Source organism: Podarcis vaucheri (assembly GCF_965113315.1).
Source record: "Podarcis vaucheri genome assembly, chromosome: 2".
NCBI classification, from domain to species: domain Eukaryota; kingdom Metazoa; phylum Chordata; class Lepidosauria; order Squamata; family Lacertidae; genus Podarcis; species Podarcis vaucheri.
Window position 1 is genome coordinate 71,720,566 of NC_138760.1, and position 24,063 is coordinate 71,744,628.

At 44.8% G+C, this 24,063-nt stretch overlaps 1 protein-coding gene and 1 long non-coding RNA gene across 3 annotated transcripts in view; one reads left to right on the plus strand and one right to left on the minus strand.

The window, feature by feature from the left end:
• The window catches only part of LOC309527064 (uncharacterized protein), a 171,188-nt gene that overhangs the window by 129,283 nt on the left and 17,842 nt on the right, over window positions 1-24,063 (plus strand). The gene's annotated exons all lie outside the window — the stretch shown is intronic.
• LOC309523660 lies at window positions 507-4,481 on the minus strand. The gene is made up of 2 exons (XR_014215501.1): window positions 4,172-4,481; window positions 507-789 (listed from the first exon to the last, which is right to left on the minus strand). It is a non-coding gene; the product is annotated as an uncharacterized lncRNA (long non-coding RNA).

The following is a 24,063-nucleotide window of genomic DNA, read 5'->3' on the forward strand; positions in this document are numbered from 1 at the left end:
AGAAGGGCAGCAAATTGGTGCTATGGGGAATTCTTTAATGCCCTGATTCCCCCTATAATGCTAGAATGCAGCATCGTTTTAGTATCATAAATTCTATTAAGCAAGACTCTTGCTTAAAGTTGTGGGGGATTAGAGGCCAACTGAAGGCATTTCTTCAAAAAGAAGTCGTGTGAAGCTGGATTGGAAGGAACGTGGCCTCAGCAACTAACCAACTTGTTTATTTCATGCAAAAGAATGGAGCAGAATGTTGATCTTGCTAGCAAGCTGTTGTATTCTTGGTCCTATGAACCAGTATAGCAAGGCTGCCCTGCACATTTTATACCTCAGCAAGTCAAAAACAATTCTCCAGCCCTACACTGTGGTCTGCTAGGTTCTTGACAAACCTTTCTGAATCCCCAAGCAATCAACAATACTAGGAGATTATTACATTATTTCTCGGGTGGAATTCTGTAAGCGGCCTGTGAGCTCTGCTCAGCTTAGGAAGTAAGAGGTTAGGTGAAGGACTGTCAAGGTAGAAAGCAATAGATTTATTTAAGAGATGTACAGTATGTTGAAAGATCCAGGCCAGAGAGGTCTAGATAAACAAGGCTTTGCAGAATTCTGAAAGGGTGGAGGTATCCAATGTGTAGCCTTCCAGATGTTGCCCATCAGTGTGGCTAATGGAGAGGGATGATGGGAGTAGTAGTCCAGCAACATCTGGTGGATGCCATGTCAGCTACCCCTGTTTTAAAATGCTTCCTTATATACATGGATGTGTTACATTCATGCACGCATACATGTTCTCAGAACCTGGATTAAGAAGAAAAACTTTAGTCTCTTTTCGCCAAAATGGAAAGGAAACTGAAGGCAATAAATAAGGGAAATCATTATGTACTAGTTTAAAGCGAGATTTTTTCCATTCAGCAATTTTCAGAAGCATCTGGAAAAAATCTTATTATGGATGAGGCATGCCATGATATCTACAACGAATATTTCTGCTGCACATATCCATCCACTCTCCATGCTCCGTCAAGTGCTACACACATTTAGATGCTTATAAAGCATCAAGTAAATATAAAAGTTCCCATGATTTATATAAAAACAAAAATGATAACGTGCTTTAAGTGCTCACATTTCTTTTTGTTTATTCTTATTTTCTTGTGCATGTGAATATCTGTGGATCGTCTTTGCTTTGTTGCAGTCATCTCCTGAAAAAGCACTATGAGTTGAACTAAAAAAAAGAAGTCTATTTAGAAAATTTCGCAGTCATGGGATAGGAAGATAGTTTCCCTTATGGATCACTGATTGCTTAAAGAACAGGAAGTGCTATGTAGACATGCCTCCATCATGGGCTGAAACAGTTCCGGCTTTTCGGTCCCAATCCCTTGCCTACGAGGTCCTTAGTGGGCTTGCTGACTGGATAAACCTGGCACCATATGGACATCATGTCATTTATGTTCCTGGTACTACACTTAAATGAGAACGTTTTGTGCAAATCTTTTGTAGGCAGCTGTGACAGCCCTTTGGGACTAAAAAGTAGGGCAGGAGAACTCTACACAACAAAATAAATGTAAGAGTAAATGGAAATGGACAGTTCTTACAACGGAACTTCCAGAAAAAGGCAACCAAAATGACCAAGGAATTGGAACACCAAAGCATTTGGAGCTTCTGCGTTTAGGAACAAAAATAATGTCAGAAAGGGTGTACATGGTAAAGGCTTATAAAATTATGCATATTGTGAAGAAAGTGGGCAGAACTAGTGTTGTTCATTTATTTGCAGATTTATAAATCACTTCACAGCTACCAAAGCAATGCACAAGAAGATAAAAATAAGATAAATCATGGGTTCAAAAAGCTATAAAATCATTTCTACCATTGTAGAATTAATAGTCCAAAATATGACTTTGTGGAAAGCCTTTTTAAACAAAAGTGTCTTCAATAGTTACATATTCTTTCTCCCCACCCCAAGACAACAGAATTCAAGGTCACCCAATGAAATTGACTGGCAGTAGATTCAAACACTCAAACTAAAGCACCTTATCACTATTGAGCTAATTTATGGTTTGTAGACCACTCCAGAGAACTCCTTTAGACATGATTGCTGGTTCCAGGTTCTGAACGCCGCTTGCTGGGAAGTGGCAAGAGCAGTTGAAGGATATTGTCCTCCTGTCCTACCTGTGGGCTTAGCAGCAGCATGAGATTGGTCACTGCAAGAAACTGGAGGCTGGACTAGACGGATCTTTGGCTTGATGCAGCAGGCTAGCCTAACAACTCCTCTCACAAGGATCACTTGGATAATTTATGTGAAGAGCCCTGAATTCTCTCAGAAAATGAGGGAGAAATTGGGTCTGGGGAACAGAAAGTTTCCTTGAGTTCCTAGGGAAGGCAAACAGGATTACACCCAATGTAGAAGTGGATGATGATGATGATGATGATGATGATGATGACGACAATATACAAAGCTGATCAAAGATGTCTTAGCATAAGCTTGTATAATCCAGTATGTTCATATCTGCTTTTGAGGTATTGTCATATCCATTTATGAGCTGCTATGTTGTATGGCTTTGTGTGTCTATTAAAAGGCAAAGTGGTTCTGAGAGGGAAGGTGGATTGCAAGGGATCTTGCTAATGAAAATCGATAGCATAAAAATCATAATCAGTAGATGCAAATATTTATGCTGCTGAAATAATTAGGGGACTTGCCCAATCATCTCCGTGTTGCTAAGCTCCTCCAAAACCACCTTGATTGATTTCTAGCTGCCGCCACCCTGGAGGCTTGTCTCTAGAAGCAGGTCATTTATAGTTATGATAATTCATTTTGGTCCTGTAGGTTTACAACTTAGCAGTATATCTTAGTGACTTCTTGGGAGGTATAAAGTTTATAATAGATCCATGTTTTGATTCTAGCCAGGATTCAAGAAGACCCTGAGTAATTGCAGTCTAGTCCGTTCCAAGGTCTTATACCACTCAGAAGATCCATGCTGTTCCCAGCATTAGTGTGGCACCTTTTAAATTGCTTGCTTTAGATAAAACTGGATGCTAAGTTTATGCTTCCCGCCCCTATCCTATCCCCTCCCACTTCCTACCTCCTTTGTTTCGAAGCCTCATAAGTGTGAATGCTGGAATTTGGTGGGTTCTTGAAGACACCCCAAGCTATATCTCTCACGAGATTCACTGCTTGTGCTGTGCGCTCCAAGGTTGGGGCAAACAAGGAGTCAGGAGAGGACAGGTGGACTCCAAGGTTACTTGGAGACTGTCTGCTAGTAGTTTAGAAAAGCCCAGAGTAAGAGCCTAAGATCTGTGGTTTTCTTAGCAGGCATGGACATTGCTCAGTGGCAGAGTGTCTGCCTTTCATGCGTAAGGTCCCAGGTTCAATCCCTGGAATGGAACAGCTTCATTCAGTGCTGACAGGGAAATCTCAAGCCTGTTATCTCCGAGCCCCCCCCCCCCATGCACAGGGACATAACATGAAGCTTTGCCCCTCTCATAAGTCTCTTAGACCCACAGACATATTGAAGCAGACATTATATTTCCCACACTGTTGGAAAAATAGATCATTTGGTGTCTGGATGCCTGTGCCTAAGGCATGGGGGAAAGGGGTTATAGAAGAGAAATGCAATAGCAGCACCTCTTTTAATCCCAAGGCTACAGCTCTTGTTCGACCTCCAAGGCTATATAACAACCCATTTATTGCTTTCATTTTGGGTTTAACACAGGGGGAGGAAAAACTACGCTTACCTGCCAGTGCATGTACACAAAGTCCTCAGCCATTCTTGTGCCATGCTCCTTCTTTACAAAAAGCCCATCTAAATACCAGAGTCACAGATGGAGAATGGAACGTAGCATGACATTCAGGAAGACACACATTTTCCTTCTGCATGCCTTTTCCTTATACTCAGGGGGAAAGGAGGACCTTTTACTGTGGCCTCCATGCATCCCTCTTCTCTTCTCTGTTCCCTTTGCTTTTCAGAAGCCAGAGCAGTGAATTTTCCATTCTCTGGAGGACCCACCAAACGGAACGGGACAGACAAAGGCAGCGTTGCTATTAATCTTAAACTTTTATCTCCTATTAGTGTGTCAATAAGCAAACCTTTTCTTCTGCCACCCTTTGATATACTGGACGTGTGTCAGAGGAAAAACACGGGCCATCCATATCTTATCTTATATTAAGGAGAGTCGTTGAGAAACATACCTTCATTACTGCGACAGTCATGTCAAAAAGAATCGACTTATTGTCAGCGCATCTAACCTAACAATGTTAATGGACCCTTCAGGCATCTCCTCCTCCTCATTTGTTTCTTACATGCCTATCAAAGAGACAATGCAAGGTAGTTACCAAGCTCTGGGGAGTGGTGTGTGTATGTGTTAAGAGAGTCCATGACAGCTCTTTGGGCTGCTCATAATGAAGTGAGATGAGTGCGTGGGAGGAGGGAAAGGAGAAGCATTTTGACAGTACCAAAGACCCAGAATGGTACTTCAGCCATCTTGGCAGTTCTCTTTACTCCAAGGTTCTTATTGGTCCAAGTGTTCCATCTGGAGTGACATCACCATCCTTTCTTCTAATGTTCCATTGCATAGCTGTGAAGGTAAACCATTTTTACAAATGCTCAGTTATAGACATCTTAAGTTATAGATTCCTTAAGAATGGACGTAACTATACAGTGGTTGCCTGAAAATGGTCTTCCCACCTTTCTCCAATACAGTGGTACCTCGGGTTACAGACGCTTCAGGTTACAGACTCGGTTAAGCCAGAAATAGTACCTCGGGTTAAGAACTTTGCTTTAGGATGAGTACAGAAATCACGTGGCCGTGGCGTGGCAGCAGTGGGAGGCCCCATTAGCTAAAATGGTACCTCAGGTTAAGAACAGTTTCAGGTTAAGAACAGACCTCCGGAATGAATTAAGTTCTTAACCCAAGGTACCACTGTATTCACAAGTCTGGCTTTCCTAATTCTTCAAGTACATAATTAGCTGCCCCTGCCACACAATACTCGTCCTCACACACATAGCTCTACCTTTCACATCACAATGTTCCCTGTTATTTCCTTGCCAAAGTACACAAAATAATGCAACCCAGCCTCCAGTAGAAATAATTTGTAGAAATACCATAAGAAGAAAAACCAAAGGTACTGCTACCACTGCTGAATTGTCTGACATGCGTGAAACTGTAAAGTTTCAAGCACTTGCTCAGTGGTTTGGTGATGGCAGCAGTATAAGGCCTAGCTATATATTATGTGAGGATCTGTGATGTTATTGTAAATAATAATAATAGTAATAATAATAATTTATTTATACCCCGCCCATCTGACTGGGTTTCCCCAGCCACTCTGGGTGGCCCCCAACAGAATATTAAAACACGATAAAACATCAAACATTGAAAAGTTTCCTAAACAGGGCTGCCTTCAGATGTCTTCTAAAAGTCAGATAGTTGTTTATTTCCTTCACATCTGATGGGAGGGCATACCACAGGGCGGGTGTCACTATCAAGAAGGCCCTCTGCCTGGTTCCCTGTAACCTCACTTCTCTCAGTGAGGGAACCGCCAGAAGGCCCTCGGCGCTTGACCTCAGTGTGCGCAACATTTTTCTATCTCTGCTGCATTTCATTGTCTGCAGCTTCCAGGGGGTGAGGGTCACTGAATGCACTGACCTCACATTTTAGTAAATGTTACCTGAGAATCACACAAGGCAGATAAGGTTTAATGGCAGCTGTGCATTCTCCATGCATAACATCTAGCTACGCCTTAAAACTCTTTTCTGCCAGAGAAGGTGTCTTCTGGTTCCATTAGAGAGGTGTTCTTGACTATTCTTACACATTTTCCAATTCAGCTGCTCTAGCCATGCTGCACTAGTTTTTATGGAATGCACATTCTCATCCACACTGGAATGTGATTCTGACACACATCTCAATGTGTAGGCAAATCAGCGTGGTGTAGACTGAGGGCCAAAAAATCTGTAGAGCAGTTTGTGCTTGCAGGAGCACATGGGAATTTGGTGGGTGAGGTGGGGCCAGTGGCTGCTATTAGTATACAAGTAAGAAAACAATATGGAAGAGCTAAATGTAACAATCACATAAATATCAGAATAGCATAAATATTATCATTAACTTAATTTATTTTACTCTTCACTGTAAGGAAAAATATTTCATATAACAGTTTCTCTTCAAATTTTGTTTACTAAGTCACAGGGGGAAATCATCCATTCATTCTACCATCACCCTATTTTTCTTCTTGTGTGTATGTTTTTATCAGCCATATCACAGCTCAAAAGAGAATCACATCATTGGCATAAACTTTATTTTTGTATTATCAAAACGATCATGATAATTGAAGCCACATATATGTGTGCCTGAGTGTAAGCCTTTGACAAACTTGTATGGCAGACTGAACAATGAATCCCAAGTTTGGTAAAAAAATAGCCAAGGGCACAGCAAAGTTTGTCATCTTGCAAAAATTAGTGACAACCGAGCCCTATTGGATTACTTTCAAAAGTTGTCCAAAATCTTTTCCTCAGATTTCCTCACAATTTTATCCTGCCACAGGTTCTTTGCTTATCCACAACTTACAGTCTCTAAGATGGTCATTTTCTATATCAGCCTGCCCCATCCTGGTTACCCTCCAGATGTTTTAGACTACAGTTCCCAGTATTGGCTGCTGCTGATGGGACTTATAGTCCAAAATATCCAGAGGGCACAAGACTGGGGAATGATTAATTTATTAACACCTTTCTATGCAAGCCCATTATGCCACATGACTGTTTATAATTTGGGAGTATTTTTAAAATAAAAAGTATTATTATCATAATTATCACATATACATTCTAGAAACAAAGATAACCCAAACCCATACTGAGGAAAAAGAACTTTCCCTGGAGACCCCTGAAAATACATTATGAAAACCTGTATTTCCATACATACACCACTACTTAGAACAGTATACATCTGTAAAACATGTTCTTATTAAGTGATCCACAAGCTAGTATGAACCTTTCAAACAGGTCTTTGGTTTTCTGGAGTATTTGTGAGTGAAACAAAGCTCACCATCCTCTAGTAAAGTGTTGTTGTGCTTTGGTAAAATTTATGCCCCATCTACTAACCCAGGTTCTCAACGTAGTTTACAATATATTTAAAACACAACAAAATAGACAATGATAGTTTCTTATGGATATGACATTCAGACGAGCAGGTTCTTCAAGCCATTGGGTTTACTCAGATTTTCAAGCTACTGATTATGTTTAATGTAATGATGGGGAGCCTCAGGCCTGGGGGCTCTTATGATGTGTGAATTAAGGGGTTTTTTAATCACTTGTTGCCTTGAAATTCACATCCATCAGCATGGGCCTTTTCATTCCCTGATTTCTATTCAAATGCTTTTTAGAGAACAAATGAAATGAAGTCATAATAATAAAAATAATGCTATACATGTGCATGGCAGAGAAAGGGTATTCTGAATATGGATTTTGTGTCAAGGTATGAGAGAGAGAGAAGGAGAGATCACCTTAGTGACCCAGGTTTAACTATAAAGCATATTTTTCAAATGAGCAAACTTCTTAAATAACGTGGAAGGGGCCCTTTTTACCCTTAATGTGCGGAAAATGATACAAGTTACTTTGCAAAGGAAAAAGTGTGCTAATGTGCCAACAGCAATTGAATTCCACTGGCCTTCTATTCATTAAACTTCCATTGCTCTGCACATAATTCATCTCAGCTCAGTTATGCTCCTCAAGGGTCTGCTACTAAAATAAAGAAGTAATCACTTCTATGTCGCCAAATAAGGTGCACTTGGCTCCAGACATCCACTTGGAACTATTGACAAAGAAAAGCAGACACACGGTGCCAAAAAACAAATGAGGATTCTCTTCTCACCCCCCATCCAAACTGGCTATTGGAAGGCAGATCCAATGTGCTGCACTTCAAAGGTTCCATTTTCTTAAGTCTTTCATGCTTACAACTCACAGGAACCTCAATATTTACTAAAATTCCCAGGGAGTGTTTTGCAAATTTAATAGGTTCTGACTGCTTAGGCTAAGTTGTGCTCTTGTAGTTCAGTGGAAGACAACATATAGTTTGCAAGAGAAATGTTCCAGGTAAGCCTGGGGAATACTCCTATCTGAAACCCATGAGAGCCATTGCCAATCAGTGTAGAGAATATTATCCTAGATGGCCCAGTGGTTTGAATCACCATAAGGCTGTTTTCCTATGCCCTTAACATTTGAAAACATTAAACAAGCATGGACTTAGCATAGCAAAATTTCATTTTCTTCCCTGTCATGTATATTGTCTTAAAGGTAAAGGTAAAGGAACCCCTGACCATTAGGTCCAGTTGTGGCCGACTCTGGGGTTGCGGCGCTCATCTCGCTTTATTGGCTGAGGGAGCCAGTGTACAGCTTCTGGGTCATGTGGCCAGCATGACTAAGCTGCTTCTGGTGAAACAGAGCAGCGCACGGAAACACCATTTACCTTCCCGCCAGAGCAGTACCTATTTATCTACTTGCACTTTGACGTGCTTTTGAACTGCTAGGTTGGCAGGAGCTGGGACCGAGCAATGGGAGCTCACCCCATCGCGGGGATTCGAACCACCAACCTTCTGATCAGCAAGTCCTAGGCTCTGTGGTTTAACCCACAGCGACACCCGCGTGCCATGTATATTGTCTTACTCAGCTCTAAATATGCAAAGGTGGAGGGGAAAGACAACACTTTCTTACCAAAAGGAAAAAGAGCAAATGATGTCGTGATCATTTGAATTGATAGGCAAGAGGTGATACAGCATGTCATTCCATCTTCTTCTTACAGCAGGGATGAGGAGCTTCAGGCGGGGCCTCCATAAAGTCCCCCCTTCCCCAGGTCTTTCTAGACCAGTGTTTCCCAAACGTTTTTGGGCAACGGCACACCTGTGTACTGAAAAAAAATCTCGCGGCACACCACCATTAAAGCCCCGCCCCGTGACGTCAGCGCGCAGCGTCACGCCGGGAGGGACGCACAAAAGTGAAAGTTTTTTCCCTCCCCCTTGCCGGGGAACCTCCAAGCTTTGGGCAGGCAGGCAGGCAGAGCTGGGAAGGGGGTTTCCAGGGGACACAGCAGCTCCTTGAAAGGCTTCTCTCAGCTGCGCTCAATCCTCCTCGGAGAGGATTTCCCCTCCGGTCCCATGCCTTCGTTTGGGGCATCGCTCCGGCTGCTCCCTCTCCCGCCGCGCAGGAGCGATGCCTCTCTCTGGCTCTCCCTCCGCGCATGCTGAGGGAGGGAGGGAGGGGCGCGTGTGACCCGTCTCTGCTGGGAGACCAAACCCAGCGAGGCAGAGTCGCGCGGAGGCGCCCAGGCAGCGCTGCCGGCTGCGAGGAGGAGCGCCAGGCAGCAGCAGGAGGCGCGGCCTCTCCTCGCCGCCGCCGCCCCGCTTCTCGCCGCCCGACTCACCCGCCTCCCTCCAGGCATCTTGCGGCACACGAGGCAACGTCTCACGGCACACTCGTGTGCCGCGGAACACCGGTTGGGAAACACTGTTCTAGACCACATCCACCATGCAGGCTACACTCTTTCCCCAGGCCACATCCCCCTCTGGCTCTGCTTTCCACCCTTCTTGAGCGTTTTGTCTGTCTGACATTAGTTCTTGAATTGTGAGAAAACGCCTCGCTTGACAGGATGGAGAATAGAGAGGGGTTTGGCTCCTGGCAAGTGGCTCTCCGGCTGAAAAAAGTTATTATTTCATCATCATCATCATCATCATCATCATCATCATCATACATTTGTACCTTGGAAGTCAAACGGAACCTATTCTGGAAGTCCGTTTGACTTCCAAAACGTTTGAAAACCAAAGTGTGCAGAAGCCCCATCAGAAGCTGCAGAAGTCCTGTCAGACGTTCGACTTCCAAAAATAGTTCACAAAACAGAACACTCACTTTCTAGTTTGTGGCGTTCAGGAAGCAAAACGTTCGAGAACTAAGCTTTTCGAAAACCAAGGTACGACTATAATCAAAATTTAAAGGTGCTCAGCATGAAAGCACCTGGTCCTATTTACCTGTGATTTGGCAGGATTTATCTGTTCTAGAGGGCTTATCACACACTGAAATTTCATTGACTTCTGCCAAAAAGAAAAGATTTTTGAGATTTGTTCTTAAAAATATAAAGCGGTATAGAAATGAAATGAATAATAAAAATAAAAATAAAAGATGCTGTAGCCATTGTTTGATTCTCCAATAGTGAATGGGGGCCAGAAGGGGAGGAAGTGAGACAAAGATCATTCAGATCAAGTATCTGATAATGGTTTCTAAAGCACCAAATGGGGGTCTGAACCATATCTACTTACTACAGCTAAAGCTAAAATACACTTACCATTTTTATGTTTCTTAATTTCAAAATTTGATTTTTGTTCACTAGTATTTCCTGTTTTGTTAATTTCATCATAATGACTGTAAAACTCATGATATTTGTCAGGGAACTGACATCAGAGGAAAGGGAGGTGGTAGGGCTCCCAGAGGCTGGGAGAGAGTCAGCAGCTAAAGCAGGGACCAGCAGGGGGAGCGAGGGGTCTCTGGAGGAGGATCTCAGTAATGCTGAGAGAGACGCAGCAGACAAGGCAGGAAACAGCAGGGGAGAGAAAGGGGTGAGAGACACGTCCAGCGAAAACAGCGGGGAGGTGTCAGAAGCAACCGTAGGGAGACCCATACTTCGCCGGAAGCTGCCACGTCGTGAATCCAGGAGACGCGTTTCCGTTAAGGAGCTTCTTTGCTGGAAACGCTTCCGCAGGCAGCCACTGTCAGACTCTACTAGTGACTAGAGCAGACATGTCTGAGGAGCTCTGTCACACACAGAGGTTTGTGGAGCCGCACAAACTCTGAGGGGGCACAATTTTAAGCACAAGCAGCTAATCATCCCCTGACAGCAGTCTGACAGTCTCTGTACGCTGCCTGTGCAGGAGAAAGCATCATGAGCAACCCAGCCGGAACCGGAGAGGCAGGGGTTGGAGCTGGTCCAAGCTTGGAAGAAAGGTATCAAGCTTTGGAGGTCCAACTTGCGCTGCAGACGGCGAGGCTCGAGGAGAGAAGGGCTCAGGATGCAGACAAGAAGGGGAGAACCACTCAGTTCCCCAGAAAGGTACCAGGATTGGTGCAGAAGTTTGGGGGGGACCCCAAGGATTACCATGCCTTTAGGACAGAGATGCAATATGCCCTTAATGTGCAGTTTGATGAGTTCCCTGATGAGGAATCGCGAGTTGCTTTCGTAATTGGGCATCTTGAGAAGGGGGCGCGAGACTGGGTTCGACCCCTGATGGCAACGCACAATGATATCCTAAAGGACACTATGAAGTTCTTTCGTGCAATGGATATCATGTTTTCCAGCGATATTGAGGAAGGGGTGGTGCGCAGACAGCTAATGGCTTGCAAGCAGGGAAGCAGATCTGTCCGTGAGTACTGGACTGAATTTACCATGCTGATTCACAGATTGGGGTGGGATTTATCGGCGGCACCCATTCAGATGCTATTTGAAGAAGGTCTTTCTTCGGCTGTGAAAGACGAGCTGTCCCGGAGCCCCAGGGCGGTGTCTATGGATCAGCTGACCAAATCTGCGCTGACCATTGGAGCGCGCCAGGAGGCAAGAGCCTTGGAGAGGCGGGAAGGGAGAGGGGAACGTTGGAAGGAGTTCCGCATTCCAGACATTCCTGAGCCAGCTTTCCCGCCGGCAGAGCCGATGGAAATCGGAACAGCCCGCGCGCGCGCAGTTTCAAAGCCCAGTGAGGGGGCTAAGAAGGAGGGAAAAGGAGCCCGGAAATGCTATCTCTGCCAACAGCCAGGCCACTTTGCCAGAGTCTGCCCCCAGAGGAAGGAATGGCAAGGGATGGTGGGAGCTGTTGAGGGGGGAGAGCAGGGAGAAACGGAGCAGGTAAAAGCCAACGCCTGGTTGCCACCGTCAGGGCACTGCAGCCAGGCCAAAGAGCAGTGAAAGTGCCCGTGCCAGAAGCTCCTCGACCTGCTCTAGTGATTGAAGTGTCGCTAGAGCTGCAAAATGGACACCCCCTAAAAATAAAGGCGCTGTTGGACTCAGGCAGCTCCTGCAATTTTATGAGCAAGGAGTTTGCTGCTGAACACCAGATACAGACGATCCCTTTAAGCAACCCCCTGCAGGTGACCACGATCGATGGCAGGGAGTTGTTGGGAGGAGGAGTCAGCTTGCAGACCGTCCCAATGATAATGAGGGTGGCAAGGCACACAGAACTGATAGCGTTTAATGTGGCCACCTTGGGAGGCGCTCCCATTATTTTGGGAATGAGCTGGCTGGCCCTACATGATCCGCTGGTGGGCTGGCATCAAAGAGTGGTTTCCTTCGGTTCAGCACATTGCTTAGAACACTGCAGGGGGGAAAAGGGGTCAGCAGGGGCCCAAGCCACCCTGGCAGGGACTGAAGTAATGGAGAAGGGGAAGGTGCCACCACAGTATGCTGATCTCAGCGACGTGTTCAGCGAGAAGGAAGCTGACCAACTACCCCCGCATAGGCCCTTTGATTGCCAGATCAATTTACTCCCTGGAGCACAGCTTCCTGTAGGCAAGTTGTATGCCATGTCAGACAGGGAAATGCAGGAGTTGCGAGAGTTCATTGACAAGAACCTGAAGAGAGGCTTCATCAGAGAGTCCAAGGCAGCGGGGGGTAGCCCAGTGTTTTTTGTGGATAAAAAGCACACGGACAAGCCGAGACTTGTATGTGATTTCAGGCGGTTAAATGCAGTGACAGAGCCGGCGGCTTTTCCTATGCCCAGGATTGATGATATTTTGACCAGGGTGCGGAAAGGAAAGATTTTTACAAAGCTGGACCTAAGGGGGGCGTACAACCTGATACGTATAAGGAAAGGGGATGAATGGAAAACCACCATGTTCACCCCTTTGGGGGCATTTGAATACCTCGTGATGCCTTTTGGATTACAAACAGGCTCCGCGTGTTTTCAATCATTCATGAACCACGTACTGGGGCCTTTGCTCTACAAGAATTGCGTGGCCTTCCTAGATGATGTGTTGGTGTATTCGGAGAATGAGGAGCAACATGTGAGAGACGTCAGAGAAGTGTTGAGCAGGCTGCAAGCCAACAGGCTGTGGGTGAAACTGGAGAAGTGTCAGTTTCATACCAAGGAGGTGGAATTCCTGGGGTACCGCTTGTCAGACAAGGGGTTGGCCATGGACCCCGGCAAGGTTCAAGCAGTGCTGGAATGGAAAACACCCAAAACCAAGAAGGATGTGCAGAGGTTCCTAGGGTTTGGAAACTTTTATCGTAAGTTCATCCGAAACTTCGCCCACCTGACGGCGCCCATCACGGACTGTCTCAGCAGTAAAAAGAAGTTTGTTTGGACGGCGGAGGCGGAGCGAGCGTTTGAGGAACTGAAAAGGGCCTTCGCCTCTGATGAACAACTTCTGCATGTGGATTTACAAAAAAAGCTGAGGGTCGAAACAGACGCATCTGACAGAGCCATAGGGGCGGTGCTTCTTCTGCAGCCGGGGAAGGAGGAGTCAGAGTGGCGACCGTGTGCCTTCTTTTCGCGAAAGCTGAACAAATCTGAGAGGAACTACACGGTGTACGACCGGGAACTTCTTGCGATTCATGAGGCTTTCCGGAGATGGAGGCACCTGCTAATTGGTGCACAACATAAGGTGCAAGTGTGCACGGACCATAAGAATCTAGAGTATTGGAGAACTGCGTGAGTGCTCAACCAACGGCAGTTGAGATGGGCCCAGGAGTTCTCCAAATTTAACTTTGAGATTTGTTACGTGCCAGGCCCAGAGAACGTTAGGGCGGACGCTCTCTCACGCAAACCTGAATATTTGGAGGGGGAGGGAGCACCCGAAGAGACCCATGTCATTCCAGAGGACCGCTGGGTGTGTGGGGCGGCATTGGTGGGGCAAAGGGAACTGGTAGAGGGAACGGTGCAGGATGAATACGCCCAGGACAAACTCAGGGGTCTCAGGAGGGAGGGAGACAAACCCGGGGGTTTTGAGGAGAGAAACGGGGCGTTGTACTACAAGGGAGCGTTATATATACCTGAAGGGGAATTGAGGGAAAAGGTACTCAAGCAACTGCACGATAGCCCCACAGCAGGGCATTTTGGGCAACACAAAACCATGTGGCTGGTTACCAGGGAATTCTGGTGGCCCAAGGTCAGGGAAGATGTGCGGGAGTATGTGAGAGGGTGTGACCAATGCCAACGAGCCAAGGGGGAGAGGCGGGCACCGGCAGGTTTATTAGAACCACTACCCACGCCGGAAAGACCATGGGAGGCAGTGGCAATAGATTTCATGACTGATGTGCCAAGGTCCAGAGGGAAAACAGCCATCATGGTTGTGGTAGACCTGTTAACCAAGATGGCCCACTTTATAGCCTGCTCACATGCAGTCACAGCGGAAGAAACCGCTAAATTGTTTGTGGGAAATGTGTTTAGGCTGCATGGCGCCCCCTTGAGGGTGGTTTCTGACCGAGGGAAACAATTTACTTCCAGGTTCTGGAGGAAGCTCATGAGCTTATTGCATGTAGAGGTGAATTTCTCAACTGCCCGTCATCCAGAAACCAACGGGCAGGCGGAAAGAGCTAATGGTGTCCTCCAGCAATATTTGAGGTGTTATGTGAATGACAGAGAGAATGATTGTGTGGAGAAACTGGCGTTGGCAGAATTTGCCTACAACAATGCAGAGAACGTGTCCACGGGGATGAGCCCCTTTTTGGCTAATCACGGGTGTCATCCCCGAGCCTTCCCAGGGGGGGAAGGGGAGAACTGGAGCGTTCCAGCTGCAGAACAGTTCGTTGAAGAAATGGAAGCGATCCATCGCCAGCTCCAACTTAACTTAAACAGGGCTAAGGAGGAATATAAGAGGCAGGCAGACAAAACCAGAAGGGAAGGGGAAAGCATTAGGGTGGGGGACCAGGTGTGGCTGTCCACCCAAGGGTTACCATTCAAAGGGGGTTGTAAGAAGTTAAGACCCAAAAGGCTGGGCCCATTTGAAGTCACGCAGCAGGTCAACCCAGTGGCTTTCAGACTCCGGTTACCGAACCACATGAAGCTGCACCCAGTGTTCCACAGGTCGTTGCTGTCACCGTATAAAGGGGACAGAGAAGGGAGGGTCAATAGGGGACCAGCTATGGAGGAAAAAGAACACAGCTACCATGTAGCGGAGATTCTCGATTCCAGGTGGAAGGGAGATCAAGTAGAGTATTTGGTAATGTGGGAAGGGGAGCCGGAGTCGGAAAACACCTGGGTCATGGCAGAGGATGTAGATGACGAGGTTTTGATAGAAACTTTTCATCAGAGATTCCCTCGTAAACCTCAGCCAGTGGCGAGGTTCCGGAGGGAATACTTCGCCACCACCGACGAAGAAGAAGAGTTGGAGGGGTTCTCTGATTCCGAGGCGGAAGAGGATTCAGCGAGCCGGAACGAAGACCGATGGAGGGAAATGTTCGAGACGTCTGAAGATGAAGAGGATTCTTTTCGGGGTTTTAGCTCCTCACCGCCCAGAGGAGAGAGTAGGGGCGGGGGGGAAGGGGGCCCTGGAGGGGAGGTGGATGTCAGGGAACTGACATCAGAGGAAAGGGAGGTGGTAGGGCTCCCAGAGGCTGGGAGAGAGTCAGCAGCTAAAGCAGGGACCAGCAGGGGGAGCGAGGGGTCTCTGGAGGAGGATCTCAGTAATGCTGAGAGAGACGCAGCAGCCAAGGCAGGAAACAGCAGGGGAGAGAAAGGGGTGAGAGACACGTCCAGCGAAAACAGCGGGGAGGTGTCAGAAGCAACCGTAGGGAGACCCATACTTCGCCGGAAGCTGCCACGTCGTGAGTCCAGGAGACGCGTTTCCGTTAAGGAGCTTCTTTGCTGGAAACGCTTCCGCAGGCAGCCACTGTCAGACTCTACTAGTGACTAGAGCAGACATGTCTGAGGAGCTCTGTCACACACAGAGGTTTGTGGAGCCGCACAAACTCTGAGGGGGCACAATTTTAAGCACAAGCAGCTAATCATCCCCTGACAATATTATTTATGGGGTGTAGGATGTATTTTTAAATGGAATTTGAAAAATTTAGTGGTTTTAATGGAACTGGAACCAGACCAATGGCATTAAACAAGAATGACTCGCTTTGACCATATCTAGTTGACCACTGTGGGAAACAGGATGCTGAAACAGATAGCTTTGGGGGCTAATTCAGCAGGGCTTTTCTTATGTTCTTATGACCCAGAGGATCATGAGTACAGGGAGGTTCACACAGAGCTCCTGTATCTGCAGAGTTTCCATGAAGAATTTGCTTGTATAGAGGAGTGTGCATGTAGTTCAGCTTTCTCTGCTGAAATAGGATGCAGAGTTTTGTGCACATACTGGAACTTCCACATCTGTGACACGTTTCTTGCTCTGACTGACAGTCACTTAGAAGCTCCATTACAATATCTGCATCTTAGGCAAGCCTATAATTTTATCTGTTGGTTTACTTGAAACTAAGTTTTGTTGAACTCCATGGGGCTTAATCCCAAGGAAGCAGGGATAGAATTGCAACCCCAATATGAATTCGACAAAGGGGCTGAGTTCTCCTCTAAACTCCAAACTCCAAACATGAGAATGTTTGCATTGGGAAGTTCAGGGTCAACCTTTAAAATTTCAACTTCACAAAGAACCAAACAAATAGAACTTTCAGTTCATTTCCCCTCAGCCCTGGTCTAGAGAAGATATGTCAGAGGAGAACCACCTTTGCAATAATATTTCCAAGACCCTTAATGGTAGCATATAACTGATATCTACCACCATTAATGGATACATTTTTTAAATGCCCCATTCATATAGAGCGGCTCAATGAAAATATTATTCCATTAATGGTTTGCAACTGCAGTTGAGCTCCAGCAGCAGAAAATTGCTCACCAGGGATATGAAATTGCGCAGACAAGCCCACATGAAAAATGCAAGCTTACTCATTAAAATTGCTGTTATTTTAATATGTGCTTGCTGCTGTCACTCAGGTATTGGCATCCCACCTCAGCCCCCCATGCCAAACCTGCAAGGGAGACCATGCACTTTCTTGCAGCTGAAGCTTTGGGGCTCAAGAGAATTTCTGAAGGTAGATTTATTGGAAGAGATCAGGTTACAGAATACCTCACTTTAGGCTTCCCCTTGAAATTAATGATGCTATTAGGGATACTGAGGCTCCTTAGAGCTGTCATTTTAAATTATGACCATTCTTGCTTTGACACAACACCACAAGAGCCTTTCTCTTTAAGAAGCATTGGTATGGGAGGAAGGTGTCTGATTCAAAACCCAAGAACAGTGTTCAAAAGGGCAGATATTTTCTTTTCCAAAAGATTAGACTTGACTGGAGTTAATAGCAACATATGTGTTTCTGTCCTCAGAGAATTCTGCCACTTTCTGAATCTAGTTCTGTAAGGCAACAGGAAGAGGATATCAAAACACCCACAGAGTGACTAGGAATAATGGTTAATTATAGTGTCATAGAGTGAGATACCTGCTTTAAAGGAGTGTGTTAACCAATCTTTTCGCCAATGGGAAACGGGACTGAACAGTAAGACCCTGTGGGCAACACCCTCCTTTCCTCTTCCTGCCAAAATGAGGAAAGCCGTTTCCATGGAAAGCAAAACAAGACGTGGAAAATAACAGGTATACACACAGACGTTCTTGAAAGGAATGTTCATCCACAGTGATTCAGAAAACCTTTGAAATCTCTGGTTTCTGGCAGGCCCCAACTTGTACTGTAATTATGTGGACTACTCAAAGGACAGGCAGACATGACACTGGTGGCAGTGCTAGCTAGTAGACAAATGGTTTTGTTTTGTTTCAGGGCCTGCATATGTCCCTAATATGGTTGCCCAATCATCCTCACAATGCTCCTGTTGGGTAGGTTAGGTTGGGAGACAGTGACTGGCCCACAGTGAGCTTTGTGGCTGAGTAGGAGCACCCTGATTTCCTTGGTCCAAGTCCAACACTCTAACATCTCTACATCTCACCAGCTTAATCGTAAAGGCCAAACTACATATTATGACAGATATGCAGTGGTGGTTGGAGAATGACATCTCCCTGTTGCGTGTTGAGTTCCGCAGTGCCACCCCCCAAAAATTCACACAGCACACGTTAATTTTTGTTTAAGGTTTTTGGCATAATTTTGGCCACAACTTTATTCAAATACAGAAAATGTGAGTGGTTGCTTAGGCATTAGTTATGACTATCTGTCCTTGCCCCCCAAGGACAGAGCTGGCACTTCTGGGCACCACCGGAAGCCAGCGTGGGAAACAAGTATTGGGGAGAAATGAGGCTGGGAATTCAGTCCAACACCTCTCACCCTCATGTTCCGGTGGGGCTTGCACGGCCGCAGGTCCGACTCCGGGGACAAGGACAAATTGTATGGCAAGCCCCTGGATTCCTTTAACGGAATTCCCATTCGCATCATTTGGAGGGGTAGGCACTTACCCCTCCAAGCACCAATTTAACCAATGCCTAACCACCAACCTTACAAGTTGTGACGATTTGCTACGCAGTAGGCAAAAACCAAATGGCAACAGCCAATCAGCCAAATGGCAAAATTCCTACCAGGCCCCCGCTCAAAGGCGAATGACCCCATGACAGGCATAGCAAGGTCAAATGAACCCAAGAACCACCCTATAAAAAGGGAGGGGGGCGGGTGATCCGATGCAAAACGGCCAAGAGGACATCCCCTATAGGGGACATCAATTTATAGACTCTGTCCCCTCCTCCAAATTAGCAACATACAAAAATCCCCAGCAACCCAATTAACCCCTTACTGGCTTGGCTTCCCCAAAATTGCCTAGTCATGATGGTGGCCTGCTCCCCAACCGCAACACGTGCTCTCTGCTAGTGAGAACACGCTTTATCCTTGATATCTCCCCTTTCTCCTTGAAACATATAATTCTATTTTTCCAAGGCATAATGTTGTTTCTTCCCCACCCACTCTCTCTGTGACACCGGCTGTCACTGGTGGGTGGGGAAGCAATGTTGTGTCTTCAGACATGGAAACTATTGTGGCAAGTAAGAAAAAAAGTGCAAAGAGGCACAAGATGATATCACATCATGGGTAGCTGAAATAAATTACATGTTGGAGGAGAAAAGGGAAAATGCAATGCAAAGAATACTTGACATAACAATGTCATATCAAACTGAGAGATTAAATGTTTTCCCCTGTATTTTGTTGTTCGGTCTGCCCTGGGCTCCACCCTTTCTGAATTCTAGCCTAGCTCTGAGAACTTAGTTTTTAGCTTCAGTTCATTTGCATCTCTTCCCACTATGCATGACCACCACAGTTTCAATCATTCCAACCTCCCCTGCTCCACAGCAGGTGGGAATCAGCAGCTTTTGACTCTTATGAAGGCAGTCACTGGGCAGATCAGCCATTTTATTGCCAGACAGAAGTAAGAAAACACAGAGGCAGGGGGAAGAAGATAGCCCAGATAACCTCTCCTTACTGGTTGCTGTACCCACCCAGATTCAGGGTGGTTGCTTGCTTGGTTGTCTCTGACTTCTCTCTGGCTTCCACAACTCCTCCTTATAAGCCATTGGGAGGAGTCTGAAAGCTTGCAGCATCTTGCCAGCCCCATCTGCCGCCCATCTGAGCCAATTGCTGGACAGGCTACTGTAGAGTAAGGAGTTGGTCTTGTGACTCCTTCCTCCCATTTCCCACAATGAACCAACCAATGAATTAAGAAAGGGAAGCTGTGGAAAATTCAGATGAGAAGAAGTCCACCTATATATTATGGTGAGAAGAGAAAAGCTCAATGGGAGTCTATGAAAGCATGCTGTTTGCCTTTTAGCCTTCAGCTTTGATGCAAGCTTCCATTTTCCATGCCTAAGAAAAATAATTTGTCCGAAACCCAGCAAAATAGTTAATTTCTTTTAAAATATTCCGATGGCCAACACCCATATCTTCAGAATTGTTCTTTGCACGCGCACACACAATCACACACACACACACACACACAAATATATACACATACAGTGAGTCCTTTAAAAGAGGTCCCATGGATACAGATACACATGTTCCATGGGGCCTCTTTTAAAAGACTCACCCTGTATATAACAGGCAGTGTAATCACTACATGCTGCATTTACTCAAATCTAATGCACCATCAAATCTAATGTGCACCCTAATTTTCGTGATGTAATTTGGCCAAAAAAGGTATGCATTGTATTAGAGTAAATATATAACCCATATATTATATGCCACAAATGCAGATAAACGTTTAAAGATACGTGCCCATGAATAGTTGTATGGTTTTTATTGTCTTCTGATTGCAGGAATAAGTTTTTTTTAAAGCAATTAATCACTTGAAATCATATCCAAGATATTATTATTATTATTAGCATTACTACTACTACTACCCCCGCAACGGGGTGAGCTCCAGTTGCTCGGTCCCTGCTCCTGCCAACCTAGCAGTTCGAAAGCACGTCAAAGTGCAAGTAGATAAATAGGTACCACTCTGGCAGGAAGGTAAACGGCGTTTCCGTGCACTGCTCTGGTTCGCCAGAAGCGGCTTAGTCATGCTAACCACATGACTGTGGACAAATTCTGGCTCCCTCGGCCAGAAAAGCGGGATGAGCACCGCAACCCCAGAGTCATCCGCGACTGGACCTAATGGTCAGGGGTCCCTTTACCCTTTACCTTTACTACTACTACTACTATCACTACTACTACTACTGCTGCTACTACTACTTTATTTGGTTATATCACACCTTTTTCATTGATAGTAACTCAAAAACTCTTTCTGAAATAAGAGAAGCAGGTCTTCATAGTGAAAACTGATTACTTTCTTGCTGTCTTTCTCCCCCTCTTTCAGGATATCCATTTCACAAAAATAACTATTAAAAGAGAAAAGGAAAAAAGTAAGCAAATGGTAGAAAACCTATTCTTAGTGTTCCCAGTTGTGACCTACAAAAGTCCCATCTCTAATCTCTTGCAGAAGAAACTCATAGCTTTTTGTGATGTTTAGGGATTTACAGAGTTGGAGGCAGTGAAAGCATTTATTGCTCTAATGGCAGTACAAAAATTGTCTGTACTTTGAGAAGTTGTATGGCAAAATTGCTCCAAACAACTAATGCCCTGTCCCTCTGCACAATGAGCAATTAAAATGAAGTAAGCTGTAAAACTTGGGCAATGCATTTTAAAATAACTGTTTCATTTCCAAAATTGTTAAACTAACACGTATGAAATATATATTGGGTTGTATCCAGCAGCACCACTCAGCTGATGGTAAGGCTTTTGTTGGCAGAATGGGGAGGGAAGCAACCCTCAGCACCCTCATGCCCCTAAATCTGCTCTTTTGGGGGATCCTCTTTTTGGGAATTGTCCAAATTTAGAGAGGTACAAAAGGAAGGGGAAACTGACGAAAATTGCTTCTCTCCCTAGTCTTATCACGTGCTGCGCAACACTGGTGGACGTTCAACCCTTTTCTCCTTCAACAGTTGCTTTAATAAATAGCCAGGAGCCAAGTCTCATTACAACTAAGGATTAGGGATGGGAAAATCATTTTCCATTTACGTACATCATGTTCTCATGTTTTCAGTCTAAAATTCTGTCCTCCACATTTCCACATCAGTTTGAAATATTTCTTTTAAAAGTCCTTGTGAAAATACACCACCATTTTAGTACATCTAGCACTAATATACAGGTACACAGGATGGTATGCAGTTTTCCTTAAGATGCACATTTTTGCAAAGCAATTTCTCCTAATAGAATTTATTTTTTTGTTACATCGGTGTCACTAACACCTGGATTTTTATGCACACTTTCCCCCAGTTACATGTACTTCTGTACACATTACTTGGCTGAAGAACTGCATTCACATTCCTTGAAGTGTGAATTTCAAAGTATGGAGGTGCTCCATTTCTCAGAATGGCTCAGACTAGGTAGATTCATCTTTAAATGTGGACTGAATCAGATTTCTCCCTCATTCCTACTGAGGATGCAATCCACAAAAGCCCTCTTGGAGGGGGTTTTAAGACCTCTTTTTGGATATTCTGTTAGGTGGAATAACCTAAAATCCAGCATGTAAAATGTGGTAAATTTCCCCTTTCAAGAGGGATGGAGCCACCATTTACCTGCTAGTCCTCGAGGGAAAGCAGAAGATCCATTTATCTTGACAATCCCTCACTTTTTTTTATTCCACAGGCTGTATGCGCTATGGGGCAGTGCTGTGTGTGGCCCAAGGGCTTTATACTGCCCACAACTGAGGTGCAGTAAATTGGCCCATTTCTTAGAACAGAGTTAACATTCTGAAGCTTTTTTCAGCATGTGTGCATGTTACATATAACACTTTAAAGATAACAGGATCTTGGCAATAAAAGGGAGCTTCCTTAATGGTTTTTATGATGAGTATTCATTATCTGTTCAAGCTTAAGAAGGCAGGTGCAAGATGGCATTTCTAATTCTGTTAAGTAACAAAATCAATGCTTCATGGGCTCTGTTGGTGCAATCCTACACCCACTTATCTAGGAGTAAGCTCCACTGCACTCAGTGCTACTTATTTCTAAGTAGACACATATAGGATTGCACTGTCCATTACTAGGTGTGTGCTTTTTTTTTTTTTAAAGAGACAGGCTATGTAGAGTCTTTAGCTATATGAATAATCGAGGCCTCTTTCGAAATACAGCTTGCTTAATAAGGTTCTGTTTTATTTATTTCATTTTTTATTTTCTGAAATCACAATGCTATTTCCACCCCATCACTTAAACACACGCCATGATTTGCTGCTTTCTCTTGGTCAAGGGCTGATTCTGTAGCTCTGGAAAGTTCCCAAACATATTAAGCTTCTTTATTGAAAGCAAATGGAGAAAGTGGGGGGGGGAGAGAAGGAGGGAGCATCTCTTGCTGAGCAGAAGCTGCATAATTGGATTAAAATCTCTCTGGGTGTACAGTATGGGGATCTGAGGACCCCTGCTGCCCTTTTGATTCCTATGGAGATGGCAGGCAGAATGCAAGAGCATCGCTGATGGAAACGGGAGCCAGAGGTATGCAGCACAATGTGATTTGCCATCCCAAGCCTGAGGATTTACCCAGTCGCGGCTTCCCCGGAGGAATAGCAAGCGCCTTTCAGCAGCTGTGGAAGGGTGGCCAGCAGTGCTCATTAGAAGCTGGTCTCTTCTGGTACTGAATGCAAATTAAGGAGCCATGTTTGTGGTTCATTAGCAGTCAAGTGGTTTGTCCAAAATACATCTTGTAGTTTTAGGGGTGCGGGGGAGAGAAGATCCACGGCCTAAGATTCCTTATGCATTTCAAATCACTTGCCCCAGCTAGCCTTTGATCTCCCTGTAATTTAAAATAAATGTGGGCTTCAAGTCCCTTTAAAGTTGTCAATCTTTTTCTGTGTGAAGGATTTGTGACAAGCTAAAATGTTTGTATTTGTGTTTGTTTTAATTTAAATTGCCCAAAATCTAGAAATGAAACAAATGTGTGAGTCATCTAACTTGCAAAAATTAACACATATATAATATAATATAATATAATATAATATAATATAATATAATATAATATAATATAATATAATATAATATAATATAATATAATATAATATAATATATATTCAACAATAAACTTGACCTATCAGTATTTATCATTATAGCTGCAAACTGTTCACCAATAAGACTTTTAAGGTTTAGGGTCCCCCCCTTAAAGGTCCAGAAGAAATTTAACGGGGTTTCATATGACCTTTTAAGTTCATAGAAGTCTAGTGCAAAGTTTGCTCAGGATAGACAAGGGACTTATTAATGAGTTAATCAGGATCTTTTGGATAGCAGAGGAACTCCCATCAGCCCCAGTCAGACTGTGGTGCAACTCTATAATTTCCCTTTTGAGATAAGGCAACCAGAACTGTCCACAGTGTTCCAAATATGGCCACATCATAGTTTTGTATAATGGCATTATGATATCAGGAGTTTTGTTTCCAATTCCTTTCCTAACGATCCCTAGCATGGAATTTGCTCTTTCCACTGCTCTTGCACACTAGTTTGACATCTTCATCAAGCTGTTCACTACGAACCCAGGAGATGCCACTCCTGGTCAGTCATTGCCAGTTTATTCCCCATGAGCATATATGTGAAATTATTATTCTTTTTTTGCCACAACATGCATCACTAC